Here is an 8,127-nt window from a genome sequence, read left to right as displayed (position 1 = left end):
AGTCTTTTTCTCACAGCACCCAACTTATCTTTACATACAAACTGGAAAAACACTCTTACAATACTCCTTTCACTCTCACTCATTAAGAAAGCCCAATGCAAACTGCACAATCAGTCACGTTATGCCTTCAGCATTGCTACTTTTCTGTCTTTTTGCCATACCAAGGTACCTCTTCATAAATGCCATGGATATGCAATACGTATGCAACAATATGACACGGCACAATCATTCTTAACAGAACTGTGGGTAGATGCAGTGCAGGGAGTGTGTGAGTGCAGAAAGCAGAAACTATACATGCGTAGAAGCTACATGATTTTCTCCAGGAATAATGCTAATTGTCCCTCAGAAAAAATATAGTACTGGAGAAGAATCATAAAGGATTGACACAATTGCAGCCTTTGCTGTTGCCCAAATTGTGTAATCTGTCAAGGACTGGTCTCTTGCAGATTGAGGCACCTAGTTGCATTTGTGTGGTATCAATCATCCTTACAACCATTTTTGCTATAATCTTGAGATCTTTCTGAGATACTATCTCACAGACTTCTTATGAATGAGGTACTCTGAAATTGTCACATTCCAATTTGTACGTCCTTAAAACTCTGCTGGTTATTCAAATGGGCAGATTGTTTTTTAAATTCCTTTCTGTCTCTAGTTGTAGTTACATTGATACAGAGGCATAATTGTTGAATGATATATATTGGTTTGATTGAAATATGTTCGTAGAGGTGGTGATAGGCTTTCTGTGTCTGTCTGAGAGCAAGGACCGGTTAACGTCTTTTTCCAAGAGCAGTTTGTTGTGAAAGGTATCAGGCAAAGGAGTATGTATTGTGATGTGGTTCTCTGACTGCATCTGTCCACTTGACAAAAGTTCCAAGGCCCTATGATAGCACAAAAACTGTAAGATTGAAGTGGTGGGTGCCGGAGGTTTAAAATGGTCAGTTTAATTAAATACAGAAAAGGGAAACGAATGACTGCAGAAATACTGTATGTGGCCATGAACTGAGATGAAAGGATGATTTTGGAACTCTGTCTTGCAGATTACCCTCAATGCCGCAATGGATAGGGCACTACTCTCACAGACCAGGGTGTGTAAGTTTAAGTCTATCTGAGGTGCACACCCTGAACTAATAAATTTTTGCTGAAACCTAATCATATTGTTTACTCTTCCTCGTAGCAGCTTGCCAGGGTGATAGTATATTGCAACAGAACCATTCCACTTCTTCACTGAAAAGAGTCATGCTGGTTACCCAAATGTGCAGCGTGTCATTTTATATAGCTTTCTTTATTGAAATTAAACTTGGACTCACTTGAAATATTCTCTTTCAAAATGAATGTTTTGAGCTGCTGTGAATTTTATTTCTAGAGGTGGTGACAGGCTTTCAGGTACGTGCTTAGGTCAAGGCCCTGTTCATGTCACTTGTATATGCTAATTCAGGGAGCAAATTAGCAAGTCAAGAAATGGGAAGTCTGAACTACTGTCAAAGCAGTTTCATTCTCTTTTCAAATAATCCAAAAATACCATTGCAGCATAAAACAGAGTATTCAATAAAAGAAGAAAGGAGGATTAACGGCAAAAAGGCACATCATAAGATATGAAACTTTGGAAATAATCTAGATATTGTTTGAAAAAACTCCTTTGATGGAAAGAAGATGAAGAACGGTATGGGATCCTGTCCTGCGCACCTGTAATTGATATGTTCCACATCCATTCATACCACCTAACCCTAAACACCCAAACATATTGCAATCAGTGACCATGTGGCCTAATGGATAAGGCGTCTGACTTCGAATCAGAAGATTGAGGGTTCGAATCCCTTCATGGTTGAGTCTTTTTCTCACAGCACCCAACTTATCTTTACATACAAACTGGAAAAACACTCTTACAATACTCCTTTCACTCTCACTCATTAAGAAAGCCCAATGCAAACTGCACAATCAGTCACGTTATGCCTTCAGCATTGCTACTTTTCTGTCTTTCTGCCATACCAAGGTACCTCTTCATAAATGCCATGGATATACAATACGTATGCAACAATATGACACGGCACAATCATTCTTAACAGAACTGTGGGTAGATGCAGTGCAGGGAGTGTGTGAGTGCAGAAAGCAGAAACTATACATGCGTAGAAGCTCCATGATTTTCTCCAGGAATAATGCTAATTGTCCCTCAGAAAAAATATAGTACTGGAGAAGAATCATAAAGGATTGACACAATTGCAGCCTTTGCTGTTGCCCAAATTGTGTAATCTGTCAAGGACTGGTCTCTTGCAGATTGAGGCACCTAGTTGCATTTGTGTGGTATCAATCATCCTTACAACCATTTTTGCTATAATCTTGAGATCTTTCTGAGATACTATCTCACAGACTTCTTATGAATGAGGAACTCTGAAATTGTCACATTCCAATTTGTACGTCCTTAAAACTCTGCTGGTTATTCAAATGGGCAGATTGTTTTTTAAATTCCTTTCTGTCTCTAGTTGTAGTTACATTGATACAGAGGCATAATTGTTGAATGATATATATTGGTTTGATTGAAATATGTTCGTAGAGGTGGTGATAGGCTTTCTGTGTCTGTCTGAGAGCAAGGACCGGTTAACGTCTTTTTCCAAGAGCAGTTTGTTGTGAAAGGTATCAGGCAAAGGAGTATGTATTGTGATGTGGTTCTCTGACTGCATCTGTCCACTTGACAAAAGTTCCAAGGCCCTATGATAGCACAAAAACTGTAAGATTGAAGTGGTGGGTGCCGGAGGTTTAAAATGGTCAGTTTAATTAAATACAGAAAAGGGAAACGAATGACTGCAGAAATACTGTATGTGGCCATGAACTGAGATGAAAGGATGATTTTGGAACTCTGTCTTGCAGATTACCCTCAATGCCGCAATGGATAGGGCACTACTCTCACAGACCAGGGTGTGTAAGTTTAAGTCTATCTGAGGTGCACACCCTGAACTAATAAATTTTTGCTGAAACCTAATCATATTGTTTACTCTTCCTCGTAGCAGCTTGCCAGGGTGATAGTATATTGCAACAGAACCATTCCACTTCTTCACTGAAAAGAGTCATGCTGGTTACCCAAATGTGCAGCGTGTCATTTTATATAGCTTTCTTTATTGAAATTAAACTTGGACTCACTTGAAATATTCTCTTTCAAAATGAATGTTTTGAGCTGCTGTGAATTTTATTTCTAGAGGTGGTGACAGGCTTTCAGGTACGTGCTTAGGTCAAGGCCCTGTTCATGTCACTTGTATATGCTAATTCAGGGAGCAAATTAGCAAGTCAAGAAATGGGAAGTCTGAACTACTGTCAAAGCAGTTTCATTCTCTTTTCAAATAATCCAAAAATACCATTGCAGCATAAAACAGAGTATTCAATAAAAGAAGAAAGGAGGATTAACGGCAAAAAAGCACATCATAAGATATGAAACTTTGGACATTTTCTAGATATTCTTTGAAAAAACTCCTTTGATGGAAAGAAGATGAAGAACGGTATGGGATCCTGTCCTGCGCACCTGTAATTCATATGTTCCACATCCATTCATACCACCTAACCCTAAACACCCAAACATATTGCAGTCAGTGACCATGTGGCCTAATGGAAAAGGCGTCCGACTTCGGATCAGAAGATTGAGGGTTCGAGTCCCTTCATGGTTGAGTCTTTTTCTCACAGCACCCAACTTATCTTTACATACAAACTGGAAAAACACTCTTACAATACTCCTTTCACTCTCACTCATTAAGAAAGCCCAATGCAAACTGCACAATCAGTCACGTTATGCCTTCAGCATTGCTACTTTTCTGTCTTTCTGCCATACCAAAGTACCTCTTCATAAATGCCACGGATATGCAATACGTATACAACAATATGACATGGCACAATCATTCCGAACAGAACTGTGGGTAGATTCAGTGCAGGGAGTGTGTGCGTGCAGAAAGCAGAAACTATGCATGGGTAGAAGCTCTATGATTTTCTCCAGGAAAAATGCAAATTGTCCCTCAGAAAAAGTATAGTACTAGAGAAGAATCATAAAGGATTGACACAATTGCTGCCTTTGCTGTTGCCCCAGTTGTGTAATCTGTCAAGGACTGGTCTCTTGCAGATTGAGGCACCTAGTTGCAATTGTGTGGTAAAAATCACCCTTACAACCATTTTTGCTATAAACTTGAGATCTTTCTGAGATACTATCTCACAGACTTCTTATGAATGAGGAACTCTGAAATTGTCACATTCCAATTTGTACGTCCTTAAAACTATACTGGTTATTCACATGGGCAGATTGTTTTTTAAAATCCTTTCTGTCTCGAGTTGTAGTTATATTGATACAGAGGCATAATTGTTGAATGATATATATTGGTTTGATTGAAATATGTTCGTAGAGGTGGTGATAGGCTTTCTGTGTCTGTCTGAGAGCAAGGACCGGTTAACGTCTTTTTCCAAGAGCAGTTTGTTGTGAAAGGTATCAGGCAAAGGAGTATGTATTGTGATGTGGTTCTCTGACTGCTTCTGTCCACTTGCCAAAAGTTCCAAGGCCCTATGATAGCACAAAAACGGTAAGATTGAAGTGGTGGGTGCCGGAGGTTTAAAATGGTCAGTTTAATTAAAGACAGAAAAGTGAAACGAATGACTGCAGAAATACTGTATGTGGCCATGAACTGAGATGAAAGGATGATTTTGGAACTCTGTCTTGCAGATTACCCTCAATGCCGCAATGGATAGGGCACTACTCTCACGACCAGGGTGTGTAAGTTTAAGTCTATCTGATGTGCACACCCTGAACTAATACATTTTTGCTGAAAACTAATCATATTGTTTACTCTTACTCGTAGCAGCTTGCCAGGGTGATAGTATATTGCAACAGAACCATTCCACTTCTTCACTGAAAAGAGTCATGCTGGTTACCCAAATGTGCAGCGTGTCATTTTATACAGCTTTCTTTATTGAAATTAAACTTGGACTCACTTGAAATATTCTCTTTCAAAATGAAAGTTTTGAGCTGCTGTGAATTTTGCTGTGAGGTGGTGACAGGCTTTCAGGTACGTGCTTAGGTCAAGGCCCTGTTCATGTCACTTGTATAAGCTAATTCAGGGAGCAAATTAGCAAGTCAAGAAATGGGAAGTCTGAACTACTGTCAAAGCAGTTTCATTCTCTTTTCAAATAATCCAAAAATACCATTGCAGCATAAAACAGAGTATTCAATAAAAGAAGAAAGGAGGATTAACGGCAAAAAAGCACATCATAAGATATGAAACTTTGGAAATTATCTAGATATTGTTTGAAAAAACTCCTTTGATGGAAAGAAGATGAAGAACGGTATGGGATCCTGTCCTGCGCACCTGTAATTGATATGTTCCACATCTATTCATACCACCTAACCCTAAACACCCAAACATATTACAGTCAGTGACCATGTGGCCTAATGGATAAGGCGTCTGACTTTGGATCAAAACATTGAGGGTTCGAGTCCCTTCATGGTTGAGTCTTTTTCTCACAGCACCCAACTTATCTTTACATACAAACTGGAAACACACTCTTACAATATTCCTTTCACTCTCACTCATTAAGAAAGCCCAATGCAAACTGCACAATCAGTCACGTTATGCCTTCAGCATTGCTACTTTTCTGTCTTTCTTCCATACCAAGGTACCTCTTCATAAATGCCATGGATATGCAATACGTATGCAACAATATGACACGGCACAATCATTCTTAACAGAACTGTGGGTAGATGCAGTGCAGGGAGTGTGTGAGTGCAGAAAGCAGAAACTATACATGCGTAGAAGCTCCATGATTTTCTCCAGGAATAATGCTAATTGTCCCTCAGAAAAAATATAGTACTGGAGAAGAATCATAAAGGATTGACACAATTGCAGCCTTTGCTGTTGCCCAAATTGTGTAATCTGTCAAGGACTGGTCTCTTGCAGATTGAGGACCTAGTTGCATTTGTGTGGTATCAATCACCCTTACAACCATTTTTGCTATAATCTTGAGATCTTTCTGAGATACTATCTCACAGACTTCTTATGAATGAGGAACTCTGAAATTGTCACATTCCAATTTGTACGTCCTTAAAACTCTGCTGGTTATTCAAATGGGCAGATTGTTTTTTAAATTCCTTTCTGTCTCTAGTTGTAGTTACATTCATACAGAGGCATAATTGTTGAATGATATATATTGGTTTGATTTAAATATGTTCGTAGAGGTGGTGATAGGCTTTCTGTGTCTGTCTGAGAGCAAGGACCGGTTAACGTCTTTTTCCAAGAGCAGTTTGTTGTGAAAGGTATCAGGCAAAGGAGTATGTATTGTGATGTGGTTCTCTGACTGCATCTGTCCACTTGACAAAAGTTCCAAGGCCCTATGATAGCACAAAAACTGTAAGATTGAAGTGGTGGGTGCCGGAGGTTTAAAATGGTCAGTTTAATTAAATACAGAAAAGGGAAACGAATGACTGCAGAAATACTGTATGTGGCCATGAACTGAGATGAAAGGATGATTTTGGAACTCTGTCTTGCAGATTACCCTCAATGCCGCAATGGATAGGGCACTACTCTCACAGACCAGGGTGTGTAAGTTTAAGTCTATCTGAGGTGCACACCTTGAACTAATACATTTTTGCTGAAACCTAATCATATTGTTTACTCTTCCTCGTAGCAGCTTGCCAGGGTGATAGTATATTGCAACAGAACCATTCCACTTCTTCACTGAAAAGAGTCATGCTGGTTACCCAAATGTGCAGCGTGTCATTTTATATAGCTTTCTTTATTGAAATTAAACTTGGACTCACTTGAAATATTCTCTTTCAAAATGAATGTTTTGAGCTGCTGTGAATTTTATTTCTAGAGGTGGTGACAGGCTTTCAGGTATGTGCTTAGGTCAAGGCCCTGTTCATGTCACTTGTATATGCTAATTCAGGGAGCAAATTAGCAAGTCAAGAAATGGGAAGTCTGAACTACTGTCAAAGCAGTTTCATTCTCTTTTCAAATAATCCAAAAATACCATTGCAGCATAAAACAGAGTATTCAATAAAAAAGAAAGGAGGATTAACGGCAAAAAAGCACATCAAAAGATATGAAACTTTGGAAATTATCTAGATATTGTTTGAAAAAACTCCTTTGATGGAAAGAAGATGAAGAACGGTATGGGATCCTGTCCTGCGCACCTGTAATTGATATGTTCCACATCCATTCATACCACCTAACCCTAAACACCCAAACATATTGCAGTCAGTGACCATGTGGCCTAATGGATAAGGCGTCTGACTTCGAATCAGAAGATTGAGGGTTCAAATCCCTTCATGGTAGAGTCTTTTTCTCACAGCACCCAACTTATCTTTACATACAAACTGGAAAAACACTCTTACAATACTCCTTTCACTCTCACTCATTAAGAAAGCCCAAGGCAAACTGCACAATCAGTCACGTTATGCCTTCAGAATTGCTACTTTTCTGTCTTTCTGCCATACCAAACTACCTCTTCATAAATGCCATGGATATGCAATACGTATGCAACAATATGACACCGCACAATCATTCTTACCAGAACTGTGGATAGATGCAGTGCAGGGAGTGTGTGCGTGCAGAAAGCAGAAACTATGCATGCGTAGAATCTCTATGATTTTCTCTAGGAATAATGCTAATTGTCCCTCAGAAAAAATATAGTACTGGAGAAGAATCATAAAGGATTGACACAATTGCTGCCTTTGCTGTTGCCCCAATTGTGTAATCTGTCAAGGACTGATCTCTTGCAGATTGAGGCACCTAGTTGCAATTGTGTGGTATAAATCACCCTTACAAACATTTTTGCTATAATCCTGAGATCTTTCTGAGATACTATCCCACAGACTTCTTATGAATGAGGAACTCTGAAATTGTCACATTCCAATTTGTACGTCCTTAAAACTCTGCTGGTTATTCAAATGGGCAGATTGTTTTTTAAATTCCTTTCTGTCTCGAGTTGTAGTTATATTGATACAGAGGCATAATTGTTGAATGATTTATATTGGTTTGATTGAAATATGTTCGTAGAGGTGGTGATAGGCTTTCTGTGTCTGTCTGAGAGCAAGGACCGGTTAACGTCTTTTTCCAAGAGCAGTTTGTTGTGAAAGGTATCAGGCAAAGGAGTATGTATTGTGAT

The 8,127-nt window shown here is 39.1% G+C and overlaps 3 non-coding genes across 3 annotated transcripts; all 3 read left to right on the top strand.

Annotated features, from left to right (window-relative positions):
• The first annotated feature begins 1,752 nt into the window (after nucleotides 1–1,752).
• TRNAR-UCG (transfer RNA arginine (anticodon UCG)) lies at nucleotides 1,753–1,825 on the top strand. The gene has a single exon. It is a non-coding gene; the product is annotated as a tRNA-Arg (tRNA).
• A 1,752-nt stretch (nucleotides 1,826–3,577) lies between these two features.
• TRNAR-UCG (transfer RNA arginine (anticodon UCG)) lies at nucleotides 3,578–3,650 on the top strand. Its single transcript has one exon. It is a non-coding gene; the product is annotated as a tRNA-Arg (tRNA).
• A 3,572-nt stretch (nucleotides 3,651–7,222) lies between these two features.
• TRNAR-UCG (transfer RNA arginine (anticodon UCG)) lies at nucleotides 7,223–7,295 on the top strand. The gene has a single exon. It is a non-coding gene; the product is annotated as a tRNA-Arg (tRNA).
• The last annotated feature ends 832 nt before the right edge of the window (nucleotides 7,296–8,127 follow it).

The sequence above is a fragment of the Pleurodeles waltl genome, chromosome 4_1, assembly GCF_031143425.1.
Source record: "Pleurodeles waltl isolate 20211129_DDA chromosome 4_1, aPleWal1.hap1.20221129, whole genome shotgun sequence".
Lineage (NCBI taxonomy): Eukaryota > Metazoa > Chordata > Amphibia > Caudata > Salamandridae > Pleurodeles > Pleurodeles waltl.
Note: the sequence above shows the minus strand (reverse complement) of the source record. Positions and strands in the feature narration are given on the sequence as shown.